The 26,604-nt window shown below is 42.8% G+C and overlaps 2 protein-coding genes and 1 pseudogene across 7 annotated transcripts in view; 1 reads left to right on the top strand and 2 right to left on the bottom strand.

Moving 5' to 3' along the window:
• Positions 1–20,229, bottom strand: part of DLGAP1 (DLG associated protein 1) — a 1,399,633-nt gene extending 1,379,404 nt beyond the window's left edge. For both annotated transcript variants that reach the window (XM_084964262.1, XM_084964267.1), the window contains exons 1-3: positions 19,882–20,229; positions 19,135–19,350; positions 15,914–15,985 (exon numbers count right to left, since the gene is read on the bottom strand). The gene's annotated coding sequence lies outside the window, so the exon portion shown is untranslated. The remainder of the gene's footprint in view (positions 1–15,913; positions 15,986–19,134; positions 19,351–19,881) is intronic.
• AKAIN1 (A-kinase anchor inhibitor 1) overlaps positions 1–20,229 on the bottom strand; it is a 78,734-nt gene extending 58,505 nt beyond the window's left edge. The window contains exons 1-4 of one of the 5 annotated variants that reach the window (XR_002345033.2): positions 19,882–20,229; positions 19,123–19,350; positions 15,914–15,985; positions 4,230–4,658 (exon numbers count right to left, since the gene is read on the bottom strand). The gene's annotated coding sequence lies outside the window, so the exon portion shown is untranslated. Of the gene's footprint in view, positions 1–4,229; positions 4,659–15,913; positions 15,986–19,122; positions 19,351–19,881 lie in introns of those variants that run through there. The other 4 variants (XR_002345030.2, XR_002345034.2, XR_002345029.2 and 1 more) reach the window with 4 other exon arrangements.
• A 4-nt stretch (positions 20,230–20,233) lies between these two features.
• LOC146402734 (protein LDOC1-like) lies at positions 20,234–20,822 on the top strand (annotated as a pseudogene).
• The last annotated feature ends 5,782 nt before the right edge of the window (positions 20,823–26,604 follow it).

Raw genomic sequence — 26,604 nt, 5'->3', positions numbered from 1 at the left:
ACTGAGTGAGGCCAGGGATTGAACCTGCAACCTCATGGTTCCTAGTCGGATTCATTAACCACTGAGCCATGACGGGAACTCCCCAAAATTTGTAGCCTTTGTGTGTGTGTGTGTGTGAAAACAGAAAAACTGAATGATGTAGAGGACACTGAAAAAGTAATCTTTGTGCAATCCAATTGGTAAAGCCTTTAAAAGAGTGCTCTTTTGAGAGAAGGAGGGAGTTCCTGTTGTGGAACTCCCTCCAGGAACCATGAGATGGCGGGTTTGATCCCTGGCCTCACTCAGTGGGTTGAGGACCCAGCATTGCCGTAAGCTGTGGTGTAGGTCGAAGACATGGCTCAGATCCGTGTTGCTGTGGTTGTGGTTGGTGTAGGCTGGCAGCTGAGGCTCCGAATCGATCCCTAGCCTAGGAACTTCCATATGCCGCAGGTGCAGCCCTACAAAGCAAAAAAGCAAAATCTAAAAAAAAAGAGAGAGAGAGAGAAGGAAATGACATCAATTGGAAAAAAAAAATGAAGATAGAAGATGGAATAAAGAGGAAGGGAGAATAAAAATAATGACTTACTACCTTAAGGAAAGAAATGGGAAATGTTACAGATTTTGCAGGCTTAAAGAGTACGGAACAATTTCTCTGCAGGTTTGCATTTTTATGAAGCAGTTTATGAATCCTGTGAGATTCTTTAAAAGGGGCTATCAAATAGCCATATTTTCTGAAAGGAACATTAGCAAAGCTTCCTTATTGGAAAAAGTACATTAGAATAGTTAAAATTCGTGTTATGTTTATGCACAATAAATATTTTCCTGAAAAAAAAATCTAACTTTGAAGATCTTCTTTTCCTACCAAAGAGCTTTGTATCCATGTTCATTTTTGTACAAATAGTTCCCCCAAATTGCCAAATAAAACTGTTGATTCTTCCCAATGACAGGAGAGAAAAAGAATCAGTTGAAGACCACATTCAAATTAAAACCAACATTAGTTAGTTTTAAGGAGAAGCGTAAAGCATCAACTCAATATTCAATTCATCCTCAAAGTTGTCAATAGATACTATAAAACTTTACTCCACTTCTGAATGCATAGTACTGTCTGTTTAAACATAGGTTCCTTGGAGTTCCCGTTGTGGCTCACTGGTAACAAATCCAACTAGTAACCATGAGGATGAAGGTTCAATCCCTGGCCTCGCTCAGTGGGTTAAGGATCTGGCATTGCCGTGAGCTGTGGTATAGGTCACAGATGTGGCTCAGATCTAGCACTGTTGCAGCTGTAATGTAGGCCAGCAGTTGCAGCTCCAATTCGACCCCTAGTCTGGGAACTTCCTTATGCCATGGGTGTGGCCCTAAAAAGCAATAAATAAGTATAGGTTCCACACTTAAGTCAAGTTCAGAAGGGAATAGTCAATGAGAACAAAAGACTAGAAATAGAAGATGTGAAGAAAAAAAAAAGATGAGAAAGAAATGTGGGAAGGGAAAGAAAAGAAGCAAGAAATTAAAAAAGCTTTCTGGGAAGAGCACATATAAAAGGAGAAAGATACAAAAGACAAGAAAAAATGGCATATTGAGAGACTCAAAACAGATTTTTTCTAACAAAAGGAAAAAAGGAATGACAAGCCTTTTTTTTTTTTTTGAAGTATGAAAAAGAAGAGAGCCTCAATACAGCCTAAACTGAGAAACTGGGTGCTCCTGCTCACTCGGGCTCTACGTTTGGGAATAAATTCAACCATTACCTTTGGAAATACTTATTAATTGTTTAAACAATTGTTCAAAGCTCTTCATTTCTATTCAAAGGCTCATTTCAAAATCAGGAGAGTAACCATATACTACACAGGGATTTCGCTATCAGAGAAGAGTTATTCTTTAGAACTTAGTAGCTACTAAGAGCATAACGATACTGACTCGCTGGTTAATTTTTAACCTATTTTAAGAATCAGTTTGTAACATAAGAGATAGTCTTTGCAACCACAGAGCAGGCAAAGGTTTCTTAGATAAAACGCAGAAAGCACAAACCATAAAATAATTGGTAAATGAGACTTCAAAATTAAAATTTTCTGCTGTCTGAAAAACACTGCTACGAAAATAAAAATGCCAACTACAGATCAGGAGAAAATACTCACAATGTGTATGCCTGACATATATATTCGTGACTCTTGCAACTCAATAAGAAAACAACCCAACTAAAACTTGCCAAAATGTTTAAACAAACACTTCAGAAGAGAAATATATTACTAACTGCCTATAAGCACATGAGGACTTCTCAACATCATTAGTTATCACAGAAATATAAATTTAAACAGTGAAATATCACTACATACTCAGCAGAAAGAGGAAAATTAAAAGGAACTGACAATGCCAAGTGCTGATGAAATATGGTAAGGTACGGAGCAACTAGAACTCTAATGGGAATATAAAATGTTACAACCACCCTGGAAAACAATTTGATAGTTTCTCATAACACTAAACTTACACCTTACCCTAAGACCCACGCAGTCTACTCCTGGGTGGTTACCCAAGAAAAATGAAAAACTTGTGCATGAACGTTGACCGCAGCTTCACTCATTGTAGCCAGAAACTAAAACAACCTCCAAGTCTATCGACAACGTATGGCTATACAAATTGCGGCAAATAGAGGCAACAATATTGATAAAGTCCAACAATGTACTGAGCAAAAGAAACCAGACACCATAGAGTACATACAATATGATTCCATTTATATGAAATTCTAGAAAAAGCTAAAGAAACTATAGTTGATAGCAGATCAGTGATCATCTGGGGCTCGGGGATATGGGGAGGTGAACTAGAACTGACTGAAAACCAACACAAAAGAACTTTTGGGGAAATGTCTACATCTTTACTGTTAGTGGTATATAAGTGTACACATGTCAAACCTCACTGAACTTGAAGTTCCCTTGTAGCTCAGCAGGTTAAGGATCTGGTGTTGTCACTGCTATAGCTCAGGTCGCTGCTGTGGCTCAGGTTCAATCCCTGCATGCTTAGGGGGGTGGCCAAAAAAAAAAAAAAAAACTCATTAAACTATACACTTATAATGAGTGCATTTTACTTTAGGTAAATTACACTACCATAGGAGAGTAACATTATACTACACAGAGATTTTGCTATCAGAGAAGAATTATTCTTTAGACCTTAATAGCTAAAAATGAGTTGCAGGGAGTACCCTTATGGCTCAATGGGTTAAGGATCCAGCATTGTCATTACTGTGGCTCTGGTTACAGTTGTGGCACAGGATCAATCCCTGGCCCAGGAATTTCTGCATGCTGCCAACATAGCCAAAAAAATTTTTTTCAATTAAAATAAGTCTGTATTAATTTCTGTATTTCAAATAAACAGAAATATAGGTGAGAAGTTCCCATGATGGTACAGCAGAAATGAATCTGACTAGGAACCATGAGGTTTTGGGTGCCATCCCTGGCCTCACTCAGTAGGTTAAGGATCCAGTGTTGCCGTGACCTATGGTGTAGGTCACAGACGTGGCTCTGATCTGGCGTTGCTGTGGCATAGGCCGGCAACTATAGCTCTGATTCAACACCTAGCCTGAGTGCCTCCATATGCCATGGATGCAACCCTAATATGAAAAGGAAAAAAAAGACATATGGGTGAGACTATTGTAAAAATGGAATTTTTTTTTTTTGCCACACTCATAGCATGTGAAAGTTCCCAGGCCAGGGATTGAACCAGAGCTGCAACAGAGACAATGCCAGATCCTTAACCCACTGAGCCACAAGGAAGCTCCAAAATGGAATATTTTGAGAGCCAGAATTAACTATAAAGTATGCTAACTCAATTTTTCCTCATTCTTTAATGTTCTAAATCTAAATAATTTCACGTTTCTCTATTCAAAACTTTTGAATTACTGTATTTAGCCCCTTTGAATGACAAAAGAATGAACAAATTAATATAAAATATTACTTTATTTTAACAATAAGCATTACTGGAGTTCCCCGTTGTGGCTCAGTGGTAAACAAATCTGACTAGTATCCATGAGGATGCAGGATCAATCCCTGGCCTTGTTCGCTGGGTTAAGGATCTGGGGTTGCCATGAGCTGTGGTGTAGGTCACAGACATGGATCGGATCTGGTGTTGCTGTGGCTGTGGTGTAGGCCGGCAGCTACAGCTCTGATTCAACCCCTGGGAACTCCCATATGCTGCGGGTGTGGCCATAAAAAGACAGAAAATAAAAAATAAAAAGTAAAAATAAATAAAAATTTTAAAAATAAGAATAAGCAATACTTTTTCTTTATTCACTCAACAAACATTTATTGATCAGGGGATTGGTCCTAAGAAGAGTATTAGATACTAAAGATTCCAAGGTATAAGACCCAGGAACACTCTTGAGCAGCTTAGAGTCCAGTAGAAAAAGGAGCAGGGGAATGGGAGAGGGAAAGGACACTGAGACCCAGCTGAGGTCTGCAAACACTCCTCTACAATGGGGCCCAGTGCCCCAGTCACATGACGTCAGGTACAGGTTTGTTAAAATATCTACAGTAGGCCCAAGAGGAAGTCACTCATGCTAAGCCCCAATCAGCAAGCTAAAACTTAGCCAGTTTCCATGTTGGGCTCTTCCAGGAAACGAAGGCCTAGGTGCACCAACCAGTGCCTTCCTGGTCAGCACAAGTTACCAGGCCAGCTCCAAGATGTCCCTTTGTTCCCTGTAAGAAAAGTAACTCTGCTTTAACCAATCAGCAAACTTCTTCATTCCATGGTCTATAAAAATTTCTCGCCTCATACAGCTCTTCGGAGCTCCTTTCTCTCAGCATCCATGAATCTGGATGCTGCCCAGCATGTGAAATGCTGAATAAAACCAGTTGGACCTTTTCAAACTTTATGACTACTGGAATTTTCCTTTAACAGTTTAGATTGCACTTAACCAATGGGATCCAAGTGGGAAGGATATTAAGCCACAGGGCACTTTTTAAGGAGGAGGAAAATAAGTTATGGACTAGACATGAGGTTGAAAGTCTAGCTCAAGAGCAAAGAAGGTGGCAGGGCTGGAGGCAAGATCTCTGAGTTTAAGGTGGAATCCTGGAAGACAACAAGATCTTGAGCACCCCTGTAGGAGACTGCTGAACAATCCCCAGGGAAGAAGTGAAAGGACCCCAAGATTGGAGCAAGGGGCTGTGGAGGTCATCCTGGATGGTGGGTGGACAAAGAGGAGAAGATAACGAACCACACAGTTTGGCTTTAGTGTAGGTGGGGGAGGGGCATGGACCACTAGAACAGAAACCACACACCTCAGATTGGGACTCAAAACCAGCCAAAGCCCAGATTGGGCCTTGAATCCAGTTTGTTAAATCAAATCACACACCTGGTCCCAGGACCCACTTAAGTTCAGGTTCTTTTTTTTTTTCTTTTTTCTTTTTGCTATTTCTTGGGCCGCTCCCACAGCATATGGAGGTTCCCAGGCTAGGGGTCGAATTGGAGCTGTAGCCGCCAGCCTATGCCAGAGCCAGAGCAACGTGGGATCCAAGCTGCATCTGCGACCTACACCACAGCTCACGGCAACGCCGGATCGTCAACCCACTGAGCAAGGGCAGGGACCGAACCTGCAACCTCATGGTTCCTAGTCGGATTCGTTAACCACTGCGCCACGACGGGAACTCCAAGTTCAGGTTCTTTATGTCTCAGCACAGAAGGAATTCAGCAAGAGGCAAAATGAAAGGTAAGAAGTAGATTTGCTGAGAGATAGACAAAGGATGGGCCATCTCAGAAGCCAAGAGCTGAGAACCCCTGAAATACGGGCTGGGCAATTTCATAGGCTAATGAAACTATGAAATTCCAACTATTTCCGGGAAGGGGTGGTGTTTTCCAGGAATTGGGCCACTGCCCACTTTTTGGCCTCTAATGATTGGCCTTGGCGCCTGTGGGCCTGTCATTCAGCTAATGTGTTACAGTGAGCTATGGTGGAACTCAAGGTCCACTGGAAGTCAGATCATCCACCATCTTGGACCTGGCTGGTTCTGACCAGTTTTTGTCTTATCCTCAAGGACTATGTCATTCTTTTAAGGGTTGTGCCCTGACCCCTTTCCTCCTCTCTCAGAACCACTGAGAAGTTGCCAGACAAATCTGGCAGAATAGTTAAAAGGTCTTTGAGTGAGCTAATAATGCTTAAGTGGCAATGGCAACATTTGGAAACTGAAATTAATTTTTGTTTGTTTTTTTAGGACCACAAACACAGCATATGGAAGTTTCCACACTAGGGGTCAAATCGGAGCTGCAGCTGCCAGCCTATACCTCAACTCACAGCAGTGCCAGATCCTTAACCCACTCAGCAAGGCCAGGAATCAAACCCACATCCTCATGGATACTAGATGGGTTGGTTACCCACTAAGCTACAACAAGCACTCCCAGAAATCAATACTTTTCATAGTCAGTAATTGATTTTACACCACATTATGTAACAATGATAGACATTAGGCTGGACCTTATTGCTTTAGAGACTGACCTATGTTTAGAAAATAAAACATCAAATTCTTGGCATTTGAATTTCAAAATATGTGCTTGAAATGCAAAGCAAAGGCTAAAGTCTTGAAAGCTGAGGCTTTCAACTGCCAGAGCAGAGGGGGAAAGTTTTTAAGTCCTAGCCTCAAGGCTAAGTTTGTAAGATAAACAGAGTTGGGGGAGAAAAGCAGGAAAAAAAGCATAGTCAGTTTTGTATTTCTTTTGTTTGAAAACTCACTCAAAGCCCAAAGGAAATATTTTGCAACTTTTTAATTTTGTTTGAAAAGTCCTTTGGGGCTTGGAGGAAAGACTTTTTTTTTTTTTTCTCACAGGGATAAGAAACTATAGATTTAGCAGGGGCTCCAAAAAAGGAGGCTGTATCCCAATCCTGGTCAGTCCAAGAAGAAGTGGGGCCTCTAAGGGGAACTAATGAGGAGCCCAGATGAATCTGGAGAAACCCCGACACCTTCATCTGACTTCCAAGGGTGGAGCTCAGGAAGGTCTCTAGGGAGTTCCTGTAAGAACCCCACCAGTATCCATGAGGATGTGAGTTCAATTTCTGGCCTCGCTCAGTGGATTAAGGATCCAGCATTGCCACAAGCTATGGCATAGGTCAAAGATGCAGCTCAGATCTGGTGTGGCTGTGGCTGTGCAGAAAGCCCGCAGCTGCAGCTCTGATTTGACCCTAGCCTAGGAACTTCCATATGTTGAAGGTGTGGCCCTAAAAAAAAAAAAAAAAAAAGGTAAAAAGAAAAAGGCCTCTAGCCTCTTGCAAATTCCCAGGCTAGAGGGATAAAATATGGATAGTGAAGTGAATTGTCTGGGCAGATGAGCTTAAGGGCCACCTCTTAGGCCCTTCCCGACCCTAAAGAACTCTATATGCATGGGAAGGATTGGGCATGTGGCCATGATGGGTCTCGAAGTCAAAGGAAGGAAGGCTCCAGAGGGACCAGAGGCCATGGGGGGACACTGGGACCTCAGATGATGGATCAGGATCAAGCCCCACAAGCAAAACACAGACAGGGTTACATCACAGTAACCACCAGGGCACAGCTGGTATCTGCAACCTGGACACTTCACCTCCCTTGAGTTTAGACACAGCCTCAGGGGAAAGGTCCAAAGTGGAAATCCTATATTAGCTATTTCCAATCCAGAACTTGGGAAGTTTGGACCATGACACGGTAGGTTAAGAATCTGACTGCAGTGGCTTGGGTTGCTACGGAGGTTTGATCCCCAGCCCGACCCAGTGGATTAAAGGATCTGGCATTGCTACAGCTTCAGTGTTGTCACAACTGTGGCTCAGATTCAATCCCTGGCACAGGAACTTCCATATGTTGCAGGTGCAGTCATAAAATTTTTTAAAACACAAAATTCAGAATTTTACTCAGAGGTTTCTGAAATGACTGAGCGGGCCTGAGGCAGAAGATAGATGGGTCCCAGGCTGAACAACTGAAATCTGTCCCCTGTGGACAAAATAAAGATAATGGCAGGAGCAAGAAAGAGCTGTGTCCTGTTTGGATAAGGAGACCACACATTTCCCATTCTTGAGGTTGAGAAGCCCTCCCGAAATACACGTGTGCAGAAAGGTTCCTCGGGGGTCAGAGAAGGGAGGGGCACTAGACCACAGCATATCCTCTCAACTTCCCAGAGACTCTTGCACTAGAATCCACCTTCCACCTTGGCTGAAAGATGCTGTGTGCACACAGGGGAGGGCCCTCAGTCAGGCCACATGTGGGCTCAAGGCCAGATGAAGCAAGATGATTGGCCAGAGGAAGCCCAGGAGGACTGTTCCCATACAAGTGATTTAAATCACCTCCAAAGCACGCATCGCTCTCTTTGTCTCTCTGTCTCTGTCCCTCTCCCTGCCACCCCTCCCACACTGGATCCTGCCTCTGCTTTCTCCGCCATGTATCTCCTCATCTTCTCGCTTAATAAATACTTTATTTGCCTCGCTACTCTAAGTCTCTTTGCCAGATTTTTTTCTCCAAAGGATTGGGGAGCAACATCAAGCCTGCTGGTCCTGGTGGACTAGTGGTTAGGGTTCAGACTCTCCACCCAAGAACATGCCTCAAAGTAACTAGGTTAAGTGTTCTGCTATCAGGCAAAATGATAAAAAGATTAGCTCTCGGTTATTAAAAAAAAATCTTTTTCCTCCCACCTTGAGGGTGTGGCCTAAGAATCTCTACGAAGTTCACTAACTTTTTTTTTTGAGCGCCTGTTTAGTATACTCACACAGCAATTCTGGCTGCTGGAAATGCCATTCCTTCCATCCCACACAGCTGTCTCTTTCATCCAAGTCTAAGTATAAATATTACTCTCCAGAGAGGTTTTTCCTGTCTAACTAATCTTAGTATGTCTAACGCCCAACCACTACACACTGTGACACACAGACACACCATCAATTCTCCATCCGGATTCTAGATTCATTTCCGTTATTTCACTTTCCTCAATTTGGCACTTCATAGTTATTTGATTACCTGTTTAGTGCCCGGTTATCACCATCAGGGCAGAAGCTGTGCCTAAATGTTGTGAATAATCACAATATTCTCAGTGCCTAGCACAGGCTCAGCTCTACAGCAGCTGTTTGAGAAACACATGTTGACATGACTATGCCAAGCTCTATGCTAATTTCTCTGCCCGAATTTATCATATGTAATCCTGAGACAGACGCTGTTATTGCTCTCATTCTAAAGGCAGGGGAAATGAGGCATAGAGAGATTAAATAGTTTTGCAAACGTCACACAGGCAGTAAATGGTAGAGCCAGAATTTAAACTCAAATAAGAAGGATTTAAAAAAAAATAAGTAGGGCTGATGCAGAGCATAGCATGTTTTCTCTTTTCACAAACACAGAAGGCAATGTCCTGGGCGTCACGCCCCCATGATATTCTCTGTCACACACATGGGATTCAGAAGGATGTGCAGAAGGGTTCTTTAATTCAGGTTCAAATTGCCCATTGCCAGCCATCCACCTTGAAGGATGTAGAAGGAATGGCTTCTCCATCCCATGACCTTTGTGCCACCTGCTCTTGAAAGCTAGCATCCTCAATTTATGTGGTCACTATTCTCCTGGACCACAGCATTCTCTTCCCTCAAACAGGACCTGGCACTTGTCCTCAGCTTCACCTGGATTATTAGTCACTTAGTTTCATCCAACATTTCCCCTAGATGATACTCAAGGAGCTTAGCTTAGTGAGTGTGGAATGGGATGAAGGAAAGATGCCTTCATCAGGGAAACCTCGAGACCAAGCATCTTTGCTAAGAGGGCTTTTTACACAACCAATATGACCATAAGACCAATATGCAAAAGAAGCCCCGGTCTCTAGTTTGTATGAGCTTCTCTTATATCCCTCAGAGGCTATTGTTCTGGGCCCATTCTAGGCATCAGGGGAATTCACTTTTTTTTCTTTTTTGGCAGTGCCTGCAGCATGTGGAAGTTCCCAGGATAGGGATCAAACCCACCCACAGCAGTAACCCAAGTACTGCAGTGACAACACCGGATCCTTAACCCACTGCGCCACAACAGAACTCCTCTTTTTCACCTTTTTTTTTTTTTAACAGCCATACCTGTGGCATAAGGAAGTTCCCAGGCTAAGGGTCAAATCAGAGCTGTAACTGCTGGCCTACAGTCACAGCCACATTGGCTCCAAGCCGCATCTGTGACCTACGCTGCAGCTTGTGGCAACACTGGATCCTATAAACCCACTGAGCCAGGCCAGGGATTGAACCCACATCCTCAGAGAGACAACATCATGCCATAGCTGCAACAGGAACTCCCTCTTTTCTTTCTTTCTTTCTTTTTTTTTTTTTTTTTTTTTTGTCTTTTCGTCTTCTTTAGGGCTGCACCTGTGGCATATGGAGGTTCCCAGGCGTCAAATTGGAGCTATAGCTGTCAGCCTACATCACAACCACACCAATGTGGGGTCTGAGCCGCACCTGGGACCTACACCACAGCTCATGGCAACACTGGATCCTTAACCCACTGAACAAGGCCAGGGATCAAACCCATGTCCTCATGGATGCTAATCAAGTTTGTTAACCACTGAGTCATGATGGGAACTCCTCTTTTTCACTTTTAAAATAATATTATTTGTTCCAAAGATCAGGTTTTAATCTGAGCATTTAAATGTCAAACCAAAGAAGAAATTCATATTACCTTCTAAAGCATTTTTTAAAATAAATTTTATATTTCATTCACTTTCTGCATAAAATTGTGTGCTTAAGAAAAACATCATCTCTGGTTCTCCTATTCTTAAGATAATACCTTTATTTCATCTTTGGATGAACATGTGTTGATCATTTTTATCACATGATAAGGATTATATACTGTTATATACTGAAAATATAACTTCAGTTCATATAAGAAACTAGGAAATGGTCATGTTGGATAGATGAAACAAAAGTTAGAAGACAGATGTCCTTTTGACTATCTAACTGTGAGAATAATCTAGGCATGTTCCTGAGCCCCTATTTTTGAAATGCTAAGATAGAAAAATTAATATCCAGCACATAGGGTTTGGAAGAAAATTAGATGTTACAACAATAATAAAATACAATCCTTGCCCATTCAACAGCAACCGGGGGCAGCAACTAGAGAAGCAATAAGAGCCATAACAGAGGTGGTAGTTTTTCTTATTAAATATCAACTTTGATGACCTGCATAAAAAAAGCCTATTATTTCCTGTACTCACCTACGTTAACTGACCACAGGGCCACAGCAGGAACTCCTGTTTTTCTTTCTGAACTCTGAGCCACTTTTTCCACTTTTGTGCTTCTGGTTTCCCACCTCCTCCTCTGACACTTCCCCTCAGTCTCACTTTCAGACTCTTCCCGTCTACAAGCCTTTCAAAGTTAGAGAACCAAAGGCTCTTCCTAGATTCTCTTCTGTTTTCACTTTACAGACTTTCTCTAGGCAATTCCATCCAGTCTTGTGGTTTCAATTACTGTAAAATGTTTTAGAAGAACTGCACAATGTATCACTGACACCAGAGCCTTTTTTTAATGTAAAGGTTGGGTACTATTAGCAATTGTGCCCAGACTATTCAGGGCCAACTTAAATAGATGGTTACCATATCTATAGGACAATGAGTCCCAAATATATTTCCCCAGCAATACCTCTTCTCTGGGAGCTCCCTTTGTGGCTCAGCGGTTGACGAACCTGACTAGGATCCATGAGGATGCAGGTTTGATCCCTGGCCACACCTGCTTCCACCATGACCATATTCAGGGCCAGGTTAGATCATCAGGGCTCCTGCATACTCAGTGGGTTAAAGATCTGGCACTGCCATGAGCTGTGGTGTAGGATGCAGACACGGCTCGGATCTGGCGTGGCTGTGGCTGTGATGGAGGCCGGCAGCTGTAGCTCTGATTCGACCCCTAACCTGGGAACTTTCATATGTCAGGAGTACAGCCCTAAAAAGAAAAAAAAGAAGAAAGAAAGAAAGAAAGAAAGAAAGAAAGAAAGGGAGAGAGAGAGAAAGAAAGAAAGAAAGAAAGAAAGAAAGAAAGAAAGAAAGAAAGAAAGAAAGAAAGAAAGAAAGAAAAAGAGAAAGAAAGAAAGAAAGACCTCTTCTCTGAGCTCCAGACTCATTGACTATATGCACTCGGGTTCACTAATTCATGCTTTCAACAAATACTGAGAATCTACTACAGGTTGAGTACTATTCTAGGAACTGATGCTACAACAGTGAACAAAAAAACAAACAATGTTCCTGTTCTCAACACACTTACATTCCCGTTGGGGAAAGAGGAACAAAAGCACAAATATATGAAAACAGATTTTTCTCACTATGATAAATCCTATGGAGAAAAACTAAGTGGAAGAAGGAAATAGGGAGTGTGGGGAAGAAATAGGAATTTTAAATAGTGTGATCAGGTAAGGCTTCACTGAGAGGGTGACATTTGACAAAAGGCCTGAAAAGGGTAAAGAAGCAATGAAAGGGGACATCTCAGCAGAGGGAAGAAAAACTGCAAAATCCTGTAAGTGGCCACATGCACGGCACCTTCCAGAAACAGAGTAAGGCCACGGAGGTGAGGCTGGAGAACAAGGGAGCAAGCAGGGAGAAAAATCAGAGTGCTAACAGGAGGGCTATATGATATTGGGCCTCAGAGGCAACTCTAAGGACTTTGGCTCTTAGTCTGAAGAAATGGGAAGACACTAGAGGGTTCTGAGTAGAAGAATAACACAGTCTGACTTATGTTATAAAAGTGCTCCTCTAGGAGTTCCCGTCGTGGCGCAGTGGTTAATGAATCCGACTAGGAACCATGAGGTTGAGGGTTCAATCCCTGCCCTTGCTCAGTGGGTTAACGATCCAGCGTTGCTGTGAGTTGTGGTGTAGGTCGCAGACGCGGCTCGGATCCCATGTTGCTGTGGCTCTGGCGTAGGCTGGCAGCTACAGCTCCAATTCAACCCCTAGCCTGGGAACCTCCATATACCGAGGGAGTGGCCCAAGAAATGGCAAAAAGACAAAAAAAAAAAAAAAAGTTCTCCTCTAGAGTTCCCTGGTGGTTCAGTGGGTTAAGGACCCAGCGATATCACTGCAGTGGCTCAGGTCAGTGTTGTGGTGAAGGTTTGATCCCTGGCCCAGGAACTTCCACATGCAATGGGCAAGGGTCCCCCCTGCCCCCCAAAAAAGTGCCACTTTGAGCATGGGGCAGGAAGTAGACCAAATGGGGAATGAAGGCAGAAGCAGGGAGGCCACTGCAGTAATCCAGCTAGATAATTATGATGGCCCTGACCAAATCACTGTTAAACTGGTGAAAAGTGATCAGATTCTGTATATATTTTGAAGAGCCAAGAGAATTTGCTGATGTTTTGGATACAGGGTTTGAGAAGAAAAAAGAGGAGTCAAAGATAACTCCCAGGTTTCTGACCAGAGCAGCTGGAAAGATGACTCTTCCATTTTCTTTTTTTCTTTTACTTACTTATTTATTTATTCATTTATTTATTTTGGCTGTTCCCACAGCAGGCAGAAGTTCCCAGGCCAGAAGGAACCAGAGCCACAGCAGTGACAGCGCTGGAACCTTAAACCACTGAGCCACAAGGAAACTCCTCCATTTTCTTAGATGGAGAAAACTTCAGAAAGAGCAGGTTGAAAAAGGAGGAGCAGAAACTCACTTGGGAACATACTAAATTTGAGACCAGCATTAGACATCCAAGAGGCGCTCTTAAGTAACCAGCTGCATATATAAGTCTAGAGAGCTCAGGGAGAGGTCTAAGCTGGAGAGGAATACTGGGGCGTCTTCTATTCTCCACATGGTACTTAAATCCATGAGCCTGGAAAAGATCACTACAGAAGTGGAGTCAGAGAAGAGGTCTAGGAGGTGAGAACTGGACACTCAACACGAAGAACACAGGGAGGTGAGGAAGAACTAGCCAAGGAGACTGGGAGGAGCATCCACAGGATGAGAGTCGAGTTGAGAGAGTGCATAATGCTTGGAAACCAAGAGAAGAAAGAATTTCAAGGCAGAAAGAGCAATCCGCTATCAAACCGATCTTTGATGTTGACTTCAAATGCTCCAAACGGGTCAAATAAGACAAGGATGGAAAATGACAAGGAGGTCACAGTGACCTTGATGCATTCAGGGTAAGTAAAGTACCAAGTCTGAAAGTCTGCCCAAAGTGGAGATAAAACTGCAGGAGATAAAACAGAGGCAGTGAACACAAACAACTCACTTGAGCAGATTCACTGTGAAGAGAAGGTAAGAAAATAGACACCAGCCAGAGAGAAAAGTGAGGTCAGAAGAAGGTTTTGGAGGAGGAGAAGAGTGATGGTGGCAGAAAGACAGGAGGGCATTTCTGAGCTCTGCTCTTGCTGCCAGGCAGTCCGTCCTAGGAGGAGATGGGATCACAAGGGAAGAGGTCAGCCTTTGCTAGCACTTAGTTCCTTTGTCATAAGGGGAGAAAAGGCACAACAAAGACACCTGTCAGTGGTGGGCAGATGTGGTAGGAGTTCGTGGATGTTCTCTCCTGCTTGCTTCTGGCTCTCAGGGCGGCAGTGGGAGAGCTTATGCTCGATATTAACGATCATATAAATTGAGCTCATTCAGCATGGTTTTGTGTTTTTCCCCAGCAAGTAGAGGACTGATTTTAAATAGGATTGTGTTTTTTCCAAGACAGAAAGAAACAAGAGGAGGTCAAGGGAGTCCAGCATGTATGTGAGGGGCTGATTATCACAATGCTATGGAAGGAGGAGAAATTGATTAATGTGGTCAACGAGATGAGAAACGAGTGAGAAGCCATGAAACCATGAGAGATCAACTGATTATAGGTACTGGTAGGCGATGCAATACTAGAGTAAAGCTATTAAAGAGAGTGAGCGGCAAGCGTAAGAACTAGCAGTAGGATGGGGACTGGAATTGAGATTGAGGAGGCTGACAGTTACCAGCAGCAGTAGGCTCAACATGTCCCAGATATAACTATGACCCTCTTCCAATGTTTCTTATCTCAGGACATAAAAGTTCCAAGCTTTTCCTTCACTAGACAAGGCAACACTACATCCTGTCCATCTGACCCTTTACAGAACTCCCAGAGCCATCTGCTTCCCTTTCACTCACTCCTCTGCTAATCCAAGCTACCACTGGCCCACGCCTGAACCACTCCAATAGCCTTGACTGGTCTCCCCACATGTGCTCTAACCAAAGTCGGCCAGAGTAATCTTTTTGAAACAAGGAATCATGTGCCCTGTTAACACTTCAACACTGTCTCTTGTTCTTAGGATGAAGATCAAGACTTATAAGAGAGCCTGCTGGATGCCTCCACTGTCCTGTCCCTGCCTCTCCTTCCAGCCCTATCTCGCACTATTCTCCCTTTCATTCTGCGCTCTGGACATGCCAGAATTTGTTTAGTCTTCAGGTACACCACACTTCCCCTGACAACAGAGGCTTTGCCCATTACTTTCTGAAAAATCTGTCTCCTCCCTGGTTAATGCCTTCCTGTCTTTCAGATGTCAACTCAAGTGCTCTTTCTTCAAGGACCACTTCTCTGACCCCACAGTACTAATTTCTCACAGTTTTTCATGATTGGTATTTTTTATAATAAACTAAAACAGTTGGTCCTAGAACTTTGTCTTTTAAAGGACCACTAAACCCTTGTTAAACTGGTATTCATATAAGCCACACTCCTGTCTCTGCTATTAAAACCTTGAAATCAAAGAATTCCCTAATGCTTTGCTTCCCACACTGAAAGCTCTGAAAATTCGAGAAAACTATCCCTCCTACCAAAAGTGCCAAAATTCATTTAAATATTACATAAATCTTTAAAACCAACAAGTGTCCTCTGATAAATTCTGACATTTACAATCTCTTTAGTAAATACACTGCCATACCTATTCATCAACTTTCTAATGTTTGATTGCTTCCAAAATGCTTTCAGACATTATTCATTCAATTCTGCTAACGCATCTGTAAAGGCTGGCGAATATAGTTGGGCTCCAGACACGACAGCAGGCGATCAAAAGGGACTGTTACCTTAGGATGGGGCCCCAGTCGAAATAAAGCCCACTCATTCCAGGAGGTAGGAGAGCTGTCTCTTAAGGGTATCTGCAAGAAAATATACCCATTTTAAATTCTATTTCAACCCCACAGGTTATCCATTCACCAAGCCAAGTTTATAAGTCTCACCAGTCTTTCTAATGTGACATCAGGGGATCTCTCATTTCCTAACTCACAGTCTGAGTCACTGTAAGTGATCCCCCAAGGAGAGCCAACATGTGATAAAGGTACATCCTGGACAACAACAACAACCATTTATTCGACAATCAGACCATTCTTGGTCATAATTGCTTTGAGCAATTTGAAATATATTCTGGTTAACCCCTCACAGATAGGTGCATGATTATGCATTGACTTGCCTAAAAGAAGTAACAATTTTGAAATATTCCTGATTTAATTTCTTTTCTAAAGGAATTGTGAGTCAAATAAAAAACAACATCCAGATGAGTTCTCTCACACCCACTTTTGTTTTGGCCATTTCTTCTAGTATCTTCCAGTTTTATTTTAAAATAATCAAATTCCTATATAGCTGATTTCATGTGTCAACCTGGCAAGACTGTGGTGACTAGTTGTTTGGTCATATACTGGTTTTTATGTTGCTATGAAGGTATTTTTTTGGATGTGATGGATATTGAGAATCGGTTGATTTTAGAGTGAGCAGATTACCCGCCATGATGGGGGTGGGCCTCATCCAATCAGTTGACAGCCTTAAGAGACAAGATTGAAGTTTCCCAAAGAAAGAATTCTGCCTCCAGACTACAACATTGAAATTCCACCTCGTTTTCAACCTTCAGGCTCAGAACAGCAGTATCATCTCTTACCTGAATCTCCAGCCTGCCAGCCCACCCTAGGGATTTTTGACTTGCTAGTCCCACCGTGGCAAAAGTCACCCCCCCTTTATACATTTAATAAATTTAACATTGTCTACTACACCCTTATCCAAAACAGATGTGTACTATCATTCGCTGTATATTCTCTAAATCCTTTTAAAAACATCTTGAGAATATACGGAAGTACACACACACAAAAAAAATCATGATCCTGGTTCTTGTCAGAAGAATTTTTTTTTGGTAGGATACACTTGAAAAATAATTTCCTATAGAATATATACATGAATATACCCTTGATTAAAGAAGATTTAGAAATGAATAAAAGAAGGTATGAGTCAGGGTTCTTCAGAGAAACAGAACTACCCTTATGACCTCATTTAACCCTAACTGCCTCCCTATATGCCTTTTTTTTTTTTTTCCCAAATACAGTTACTCTGAGGCTTAGAGCTTCAATATATGAATTTTTAGGGGATCCAATTCAGTCCATAACACACTTTAAGAAACCAGAAAAAGAGCAAATTAAACCCAGAGCTAGCAAAAGGAAAGAAATAAAGATTAGAAGAAAAGTGAAATAGACGACAGAAAAACAATAGAGAGAATCCGTGAAACCAAATGTCTGTTCTTAGAGGAAAAAAAAAAATCAACAAAATGACAAAATTTTAGCTAGACTGGGAAAGAAGAAAGAAGATACAAATAAGTAAAATCAGAAATGAAGATAGGGACATTACAATCAACTTTACATAAATAAAAATAAAAAATAAAAGAATTCTAGAAATCATTGTTCACCAATAAATTAAATGAAATGGAAAATTTTCCTAGGAACACACAAATTACACACAGTGACTAGAAAAACTGAACAGACCTATAATAAGTGATTAAATCAGTGACTTAAAAAAAAAGAAAAACCATAAGAAATCCCAAAATAGATAAGCTCAGGACTAGATAACCTATCATATGTCTGACAACATGTTTTTTTTAAATATATTTTGTGATACATGATATGTGAAAAAGAATATATGCGGCTATTATTGGTTATTGGGGAAAATAGCCTGAGTGTTTTGAGCTGATTTTCCTGTATTGTATTTGGGGTCATAAACTTTGTATTTCCTACACTGAAGACAAAGAGTTCATTTTGACATTTTGATACTATCTGTAGCTCCAGAGAAAGTCCCTAAATTATAGTGACTTAGAAGATGGCTTTCTTTTTTTAGATGAATTAAATATGGTGACATGTTATCTTTTTCCTCAGCAGAATAATAATAATAATTTCTAGCTCAAAAAGAACAGAAAAACACTGGACTTCTTCAGATTAAGCCTGAGATTTGAAACACAGTATCGGTTAAGCTAGGTGTGCCTCCTCTATGGTTTCCAAAATTCCCTTCAGATAAATACTGTTTTAAAATGGGAAGCATTTCTTTCATTTTTTTCCTAATTTTTTCTTTCATTTTAATGCATTCTATTGTTTTCCTTAATTATAAAATCAATCATCACTTTAAAAATCCAAAGACATGTAAAATGAAAATGTTACCACCCATAGATAAGCATTTTTTGTTGTATAACTTTTTTCTTTCTTGAGATACATAACTTTACATAATTGGTAACTAATACTTTTGTATTTGAACGTTTTACCACAATTGCAAATTGTAGTTTTATTAGGAAATGTGTTATTAATACAAAGTAGTCTACAACAGAAAAAAAAATACATCAATTAAAAGCCAGAATTGGAGTCCCCACTGTGGCACCGTGGGTTAAGGATCACAGTGGCTCGGGTCACTGTGGAGGCAAAGGTTCCATCCCCTACCCTGCCCAATGGGTTAAATGATCTTGCTGCCACTGCTGCAGCTGATATTCGATCCCTGGCTCAGGAACTTCCATATGCTGCAGGTGTGGCCATAAAAAAAAAAGAAAAAAGCCAAAATCAAAATCTACTATCTCCATGTAAATGACAGATGGAAGCTAATAGCATAAAGTATTAGTTCTCACCTCTAAAAAATCAAGAATTATATTCGTAAACATAAGCGTAACTACTCAGCAAGATATGTTTTTGAGGAGTTCCCATCACAGCTCAGCGGTAACAAACCCTACTAGTATCCATGACTGTGTGAGCTCCAACCCTGGCCTCACTCGGTGGGTTAAGGATCTAGCATTGCCATGAGCTGTGGTGTAGGTAGGTCGCAGATGCAGCTCAGATCTTGCATGGCTGTGGTGTAGGCCGGTAGCTGTAGCTCCAATTGGACCCCTGGCCTGGGAACTTCCATGCCACACGTGCAGCCCTAAAAAGAACAAGAAAAAGATATTTTTGAGTTTCTTAGCCCTTGAACTACACAGTCATATCCCCCTCCTGAAGTTTCCTACCCAGAGTTTCACCTTGGGTGGTTCTGGCATGGAAGGTCCTCGGAGTCAATATTTGAGCACCTCAAATTTGGAAACAGCGGGACAAAGCTGAATCCCAGGGCTTGCAAGTGGTTCTGTAGGTAGACTTTGTCCACTCAGGAGGGCAACAAGCAGCTGGTGATCACTTAAATCGATAGTTGCAGTCACACACGCACAAAGGTTGAAGTCTTCTTTAGCAAGCTTATCACACTGATGGAAAAAACATGAGACTGGTTAGGTAGGAAGGCGGTCGGAGCACAGCCCTATTAGAGAAGTAGGGCTCACAGCCAGCACCTGTAATCAGTGGCTGAACTGGACCAGATGTGATGTGATCCTCTCATTAAGGTAATCATAGGATGGCGTTAATCTCCTATCTACAGACCCTGCCCGGCACCTGAAATTTAAACTCATCTTCAAACACCTGACACTCAGGAAAACTTCACCAACATTCCACTGACTTTGTAGCCAGAGAAGCGGGTATAATCCCCGAGCTGTCCTGTGTCTTCAGGAAAACAAAAACCAACCAACCAAAAAACTAGCATGGACTTCACAGAGTCGGGAGGCTTAGACAAGATATGATACTTAGATGAGCATCTCCGCGTTAAAGATGCTCCTCGTCGAGCAGGAAACCCCAGGGGATGGTTTCCGCAGGCACGGAAGGCTTTACTAGAGTTGCCTCCTCGCGGCGTAATGTGCCAGGAATATGGAACACCCTCAATAAACTTTAGGACTGCGCAGCACCTTGGAAAGAGTACGAGAACCCGCAGCTTCCCAGGAGAGCGCAGCTCTCTTGCCGGGAACTTCCCCTTTAAGCGCCTGCGCGCTGGACCACGGAAGGCGCCCACCGGAAGTCGCTGCGCGCCGCCACGAAGTCAGATTCCTCCGCTGAACACGGTGCTTTAGCCTGCGGCGCCGCCCCGTTTCCTAGCCCCAGATCTCCTCCACTCCCTGCCGCTCGCCGGTTTCGGGCTTCCTGACTCCTGCTTCTCCGGCGAAGAGTCTCGACGACCCTGCCAGCCAGTGCTCGGGCCTAGGCCCGGCCAGGCCCGCGGAATGCCGACATGCTGCCGCCGGACCCGCCCCTGAGCTAAACGCACTTCCGGCGTGGCGGCAGCGCGGGCGGGCGGCGATGGACGCGCTGGCCATCCTGATGCGGGACCCCCTGCCGCAGAACTATGCCCTGCGCAGGGAGAACACTGAGCTCATGGACCAGGTGCGGCGGCTGCTATGCGAGAAAGCCAACCTGCTGGCTCAGGTGCGTCCGCCCGCCTGCTCGTCCTGAGATTTTAAAAAGCGACTCCACGCGGCTTCCCGAGTTTTAGATCCAAGCGGCCTCTTATATGAGGTTTTTCGAGGACAGATTCTTAAGTGATACCCTCAAGGTGGCGTTTTTAATCAGTCGCCTCAGTGGGCCGGCGGAGGAGTGGGTTGTCCCCTATATTAAGACAGAGCCCTATCCTGGCGAATTACGAGGGCTTCGTGGACGCGCTGAAGCTGGCCTTTGGCAGGGAGGGGCTGGAAACAGGGCTGCGAGCCCCTGTCCTCCCCAACGTACTGAGTTGTGCTTGGCGTTGACCCACCTAGAGTTGCCCAGCCTCCAGCTGTTGGGCCCACAACCGGCGCGAGGAAGTTCCCTTGCCTTCGCACTTGGCCCAGCAACCCAGCCATTGTCAGAGGACCTGTTAGAAATTGAATGGACCACTCCGAATCACGCTCCTGCCACCTGCCACTTCGGAAGACTGCCTAACCGCCTTGGACCGTCTGGGCCAGCCAGGGAAGGGCCTGAGCTTGTCACATCCCCCCCAGGGTCACCGATTTGGATAGCTTCCAGGGTTCACGTGCCTAGCAGCCAAAATGACACTTCTGCCCCAGCAGCCTGTTTTCCACATGCTTCCTTTCTGTTCTGAAACCAAAGCAAACTCACAGATTGTGCCTTCTGGGCAGAGATATCCAGGCGCTGAACAGTACATGGGAAAAGAATTTACTTTGAAAATGTAAATATGTATTTTACAGCACCAAATGCTGGAGACTGTACTTGGTGTTATAGAAGGCACAGATGAATGAGACCAAATGTATTTCCCCCAGACCAAAATTGTGAGAAAAAAGTAATAAATGCATATTCTGATATCTGGTAAACTAATACTTTCATGTGTACAGATTGGCGTATTTGAGCCTTATTTTACGGCCTTTTTTACTTTCTATCCCATAGTTTGAAAACGTATGCATGGGTTCGATCCCTGGCCTCCCTCAGTGGGTTAAGGATTTGGCGTTGCCGAGAGACGTGGTGTAGGTTGCAGACGCAGCTGGGATCTGGCGTTGCTGTGACTGTGGTGTAGGCCTGCAGCTGTAGCTCCTATTAGACCCCTAAGTCTGGGAACCTCCATATGCCACGGGTGCGGCCCTTAAAAAAAAAAAAAGACAAAAAACCCAAAAACAAAAAACACATGCAGCTTACCAAGGAGGCTTTGTAAAACCCAACTTGAGCAATTTTTATGTTTGCTGCTGAATCTGGCGAATATGGTATATTTTTAAAGATACATGTAAGAAAGAAGGGGGAGTGGCACATTCCTTGAGCTATATCTACTTACCTTTATTCCCCTGTGTTGAATGACTTCACTGCCTCCTTTTTTGTAAATTACTTTTTTGATCTCAGTTTTTCCCCTGTAATTAAAGGCATTTCTTGATCATTTATAATTTGAGAATTCATGTCTGGGTTTTGTCATTCTGGTGGTCAATATAGTCTCAATAAAATAACTTCCAGGTTAGACAGCTTCATATTAAGAAAAAATCACTGTCCCCTTTGGTGGACAGTGTACATACCTGAGAACCATAGTGAAAACCCTTAAATTATATTTTTGCACAGTTTGATTAAAGTCAGGTTATAGCAATTATTTTGTCACTACACATTAGCATTATAGGAGTTTGTAAGGAGACCCGGCAACTCAAAATTATCTCATATTTAACTGCTTCTTTTGCAGTACAGATGTACTGACAAGATAAATTGAGTCTTGGGCCTATTGACTGTTAATTTCAAATCAGTGTTTTTCCCATAGTGGAAAAACCTGCGGGCTATAGCACCAAAAAAATTTCAGTAAACCTCATAAGAGCACGTGTTTGATAGGATGCAAAATATTTCTAATGAAAGATCAGCATTGACATTTAAAAAGTCAAATAGTGTGAAAAAAAAATGTAACTCAGAAGTCAAAATATCTCATTCTTAATTTCTTTTTCTTTTTTGCTCTTTAGTGCTGAACCTGCAGCATATGGAGGTTCCCAGGCTAGAAGCTGGATCAGAGCTGCAGATGCCAGCCTACACCACAGCAACAGGGCATCCAAGCCGCATCTGTGACCTATACCACAGCTCACAGCAATGCTGGATCCTTAACCCACTGAGTGAGGCCAGGGATCCATCCCGTATCCTTACGGATAGTAGTCAGATTCACTTTGACTGCACCACAATGGGAATGACTCTCATACTTAATTAATTTTCTATATATAGCTATATATAGCCATCTTTTTTTATAAAGTACATTTTATATCTCCAAAAAAATAAAAAAACATGAAAGAATACAAGGCTTGCTTCCAGATACACAGACAGGAGGGTGAGAAGGTCACTAATCGGTGACCTCCTCATCAGATTTTTCCACTCACCTCTAAAATAAGGTCATATCAGAATGATTAGCTCATTGTTTTCTTTAGGCCCCTGCTTAATGGTCTCTGGGGAATGGTTCCTCAGCTGGTCCTTTATCAGGTTCACCTGCAAGGCCAACTGTCCACTGGGGCCTTCCAGACCTGAATTTCCTCCTCTGTCAGATTGGATCTCTCTTCTGTGTGGGCCTTCCATTTCAATTCTTAGTTTGTAATCCTCGATACAGTTCTTCAGCCATTCTTCATCATGAGATAGCCTTCAGTCACCTCCTACTGCTCAAATCCCTTGAAAAGTTCAGAAATAGGGATCAGGGAATTTGTGTCAGTAGTAAGTTTTTTCTTTCTGACCTTCTAGATTTCAGCTTTAGCAAGTTCCTGTTTCTGCACCTTCTGGGGTACAGTCCCTAAAAATCTAATCATAATTTTCCCCTTCTCCGAGCAGTTTGTATTTGCTTTCCAATTTCATTTTTCCCATTTGCATGGCTTTGACTGCCACATCCTGGGTAAACTGGACAGAAACAGGTCTGTGGCCCAGGAACTCAAGGGGGAGAGGCCATCACAGGAACACCCAGAGCTCCTAAGAAAGCAAATGCCCCCAGCCTCACTTCAGGCCTTCATCAGGGAAGCTTGGCATCATGAATGCTCCTTGTCTCAGTGGCAGACAGAGTTTATCAGGGTCAAATTTGAGGTCTAAAGGACTTTTTTCAAAGCAGACTCTTTGGACGAGGACATTCCACACTACTCCAAACACCATGTCAGCCCTTGTGCCGGAGCTTGAGCTGAGGCTGTGAAGCTCTCTTGGAGGTCCAGGCAGGCTCTGGCCCGTGTAGAGGGAGGGGATCAGGCCTCACTGCTCAGACAGCTGGTGTGGACTCTCCTATCTGCTGCCGAGTCTCCTCAGAGGCTTTTTATCCTTGAGTGATTCCAGTTTACCTTCTAAATTGAGGAGCTCTGAGAAAGGACAGATTTTGTCCCCCAGTAGAAAGCCAGGTGACTCTCAGACAGAGTTCATGTGAAAAAAATTGCACAGTTTTCTAGTTTCTCTTGAGTTTGGCTTGTATGGCTTTACCTGATTTGGGCATTGTGTAGTTTTCCAGAAAATCAGGCAACTCTTTGTGTATTATATTAGAGAATGCATTCTAGAGCCAGAAGAGCATAAGCTTTCATTATGTTTTTGCTTTGATTTCCACTCTGCAAGTTATTAGGATTTGGCTGTCTTGCTTAAACTGAGGTTCATCTAATATCTTTATTTCTATTTCTTCATTTCTTGCCAATTAATTGAAGGTAATGTGCTAACAGAGCAGTGAGTACCTATGTAATGCAACATACAGATAACTATTAATTCAAGTTCAAAGAAATCCTTCATCTTCCCTAGCTCTTTTTCAAATGGCCTGCTGTCAACAATTCTCCATGAGGATTCTCAAGCTTTAGAGACCATCAGCCTCACCTGACGGGCTTATGTAAAAGCACAGATGGCCCAGCCCTAACTCCGGAGATTCAGACGGAGTGGGTCTGGTTGGGATCCGAGAATTTGCATTTCTAACTAAACTTTCTAGGTGATGCTGGTGCTCTTGGTGTCGGTAAAACAAATTAGAGATAAGAAAAATATTTAATTCTCCTGTTACAAAGAAAAGAGAGCATTTACTTTAGAAAACTTGCCTTTGGAGGCGCTTTCTCTGCCTTTTGACATGCATGTCAATCTTTTTAAAGGCTAAATAAGCCTCTCCCCATTTTACAATTCAGGAATTTCTCTTTGAAAGGGGACCTGGAGCCACGTGTTGAACTGAAATCCTCAAGAGAGCAAACCACCCCCCCCACCCGCCGCCCCCAGTTTCCTGGAGTACAGGAGCCTAACTTCAGCCAGTACCTGTCCCCAAATTACAGACCTGCCTCTATAATAAAGACACGAGAAATTTATTTTTCCTTTGAAGGAAATCGTCCACCGACTTGAGACTTGGTTACCTTATCCTGAGAATGTGGATGTAGTGGGTTTCATCTGCCTGGCTCTATAAATGGGTGCCATTTCTTTCTGTCTTTGCTATCTCTTTCATGACTTTCCTGTGATTCACATCACATTCTGGTTTAATGCTTATTCAAAATAGAACTATTTTCTTTCTCTTCTATCTTTATTTAGAGGTTTTCTAGGTTGACAAGAGATTTTGGGTTTTTTTGTTTGTTTGTTTTTGTCTCTTTAGGGCTGCGCCTGCAGCATATGGAAGTTCCCAAGCTAGGGGTCATATAGGAGCTGCAGCTGCCGGCCTACACCACAGCACAGCCCTAGCAATGCGGGATCTGAGCCTCGTCTGCAACCTACACCACAGCTCACAGCAACGCTGGATCCTTAACCCACTGAGCAAGGCCAGGGATCCTCGTGGATACTAGTCAGGTTCATTTCCGATGAGCCACAACAGGAACTCCAAGATTTTGTTTTCAATTATATTTTTCTCAACATTGGTCAGGGCTACACTTTGAGAACCACTGGGCAACATGAACCCACCTGTAAAACTGTAAATGTCTCTTTAGAACTGTATCTTGTTTGTTTCAACCTGTTGAAGTCATTTTGGATTCTGAATTTTGGGATTTTGACTCTATTATCCTCCTTACTTTACATTATCTACAAAATTGATAAACTCCCCCGCCCCCAAAACCATCAGTAACTTCAGAAAAGAGGCAGCAAGCATCCCTGTAACATGCAGTGCTTACGTGGTTCATCACCAGACAACTGTGTGTCATTAATGTGCTAGGTGCTATGGACACAACTATGAACAAGACAGTCCTGACTGCCCTGAAATAAATGTTTATTCTCTAAGTGACCCAGGCTATGGTATTTAGTTTATTGTATACAGCTGCCCAGGCTAAGGCTGAGTCAGAGATCACTTTCTAAGAGAGTTGCCAAAGCTGATGTTAGAAGGATGAGGAGGAAGGACGGGAAGGAGGAGGAAAATGTTGGTCTAGGCAAAGGACTGGTATTTGCACATCCCAGAGGTATGAGAATATGATACATTTGGGGAATTCTAGGTACTTAAATTTGGGGGTGGTGATTAGAGATATTGTTGGAGAGGGGCCCGATTGCTCTGCTTAGGAACAGCTTCACATACCTGAGTGTCCATCCAATTATTCCACCATCCAGAGCATGTTTCTCCATTTTATCTATGTGTACACCTTGTGACGGCCAAACACCTTAAAGCTAAGGTACACCAGGCTTCTATCTGACCTCACATGCCAGTAATTCTACTGAAACAAACGAAATTACCTCCATAGACCTGTTTACCATTAAACTGCCTCTTGATAATCGCTACTTTCTCATCAAAATGCTCATAAATCATCCATATAATAATCCATTAAAAGAAAATATATAAATACGTATTAAGCATGCTGGTTTGAGGGTTTAAGGAATATCTTTTTGACCTAACACACCTCCATAGGCTCCCTGTGGTTTGCTTTGTCTTATTCTTGCTGTTTCATTTATAAGTGCTCTGGAATGAATTCCTCCTAGACTTCTAGTCTCTCCACTGTATCAGGTGTGATACATTTAGGGAATTGCGGGTAGTTCAGCAGAGTTGAACAGTCTGCTGCTGGGCCTAGTGCTGACCCTGGGTTGGGCTCTCTCATGCTCTGCTGGTCTAGCATGACCTCGGCTGAGACAAATGGACTGCTCGGTTCCTCCACTGTCTCATCCTCCAGCAGGCTGGTCTGCAATTGTTCCTCTGTTAAAGCAGAGGATCAAAAGAGCAAGAGTTGCATGCAACCACTTTTCCAAGCCTCCATTTGTGTCATGCTTACTAATGCCCATTGGCCAAAGAATATCTAATGGCC

Source organism: Sus scrofa, chromosome 6 (genome assembly GCF_054392235.1).
Source record: "Sus scrofa isolate SSC_HxYL_T2T_F1_AM1 chromosome 6, Sscrofa_HxYL_maternal_Yorkshire_Landrace_v2.0, whole genome shotgun sequence".
In the NCBI taxonomy this organism is placed as follows: domain Eukaryota; kingdom Metazoa; phylum Chordata; class Mammalia; order Artiodactyla; family Suidae; genus Sus; species Sus scrofa.
Note: the sequence above shows the minus strand (reverse complement) of the source record. Positions and strands in the feature narration are given on the sequence as shown.